The 892-nt window shown below is 21.2% G+C and overlaps 1 protein-coding gene across 1 annotated transcript in view; it reads right to left on the reverse strand.

Moving 5' to 3' along the window:
* LOC107627535 (serine carboxypeptidase-like 11) overlaps positions 1 to 892 on the reverse strand; it is a 15,652-nt gene that overhangs the window by 6,383 nt on the left and 8,377 nt on the right. The window lies entirely within an intron of this gene.

Here is an 892-nt window from a genome sequence, read left to right on the forward strand (position 1 = left end):
GAATCAACAGAGTAATTAAACCTTTAAAATATTATATCAATTAAATTATAATTAAAATATTATATCAATATATAAATATGCATAGTTGGTCATTTTATAATGTAGTTGGTCATTTTAATTATTTCTCAATTTACATATTGTATAAATATAGTTGGTCATTTTATAATATATAACTATCTGTTATTTCTGATTTTGAAAAAATTCAAGTTTTAAGTTCTATGTCACTTTAGAGGGCTATACTTTATATTAACTTTTTTAACATCAAAAGTCCCGGTAACGATTCTTTAGATGCTAATGAGTCAAATGATGATTTTTAATAAATTTTTAGAAATCGTTTATTATTCTATTTTAAATTTATAAGTTTATAAAAATGTAAATTTTCCAGAATTTGAACTAAAATACAAAAGTTGAATTTCTATTCTTATTCGTTTTGATTTTTTTGATATTTCATTTGGATTCAAATGGGGTATTTTCTTATTAACATTTATGTTTTAAAGTTAATAAAAAATTAACTTAAAATAGTAAATGTCAATAATCTGTACAGATAGTACGTAAATCGAATCAACTAGATTTGATTTAGTGTCACAATAGTTAATTTGAATTATATGAATTCGATTTATGTTTAAATATAGTGCTCCATGTAATTCGATACAGGTTAATTCGATTTACTACTAAAATGCGCAAATCGAATTTAGTAAATTCAATTTACATAGATATATACATGAAGGCATTCAAGTAACGTTCTTTGGTTTGAGTGATTCAGGTAATATTGGGTTGCTTTTGATTTATATAAGTGTTTTACCCTTTTATTTATTTTAAAATTTTATTCCAAAATGATTTAAATTTATAAGTTAGGACATTAATTAAATTAATTATGAGATTATTTAAATAT

This window comes from Arachis ipaensis, chromosome B02 (assembly GCF_000816755.2).
Source record: "Arachis ipaensis cultivar K30076 chromosome B02, Araip1.1, whole genome shotgun sequence".
NCBI classification, from domain to species: Eukaryota; Viridiplantae; Streptophyta; class Magnoliopsida; order Fabales; family Fabaceae; genus Arachis; species Arachis ipaensis.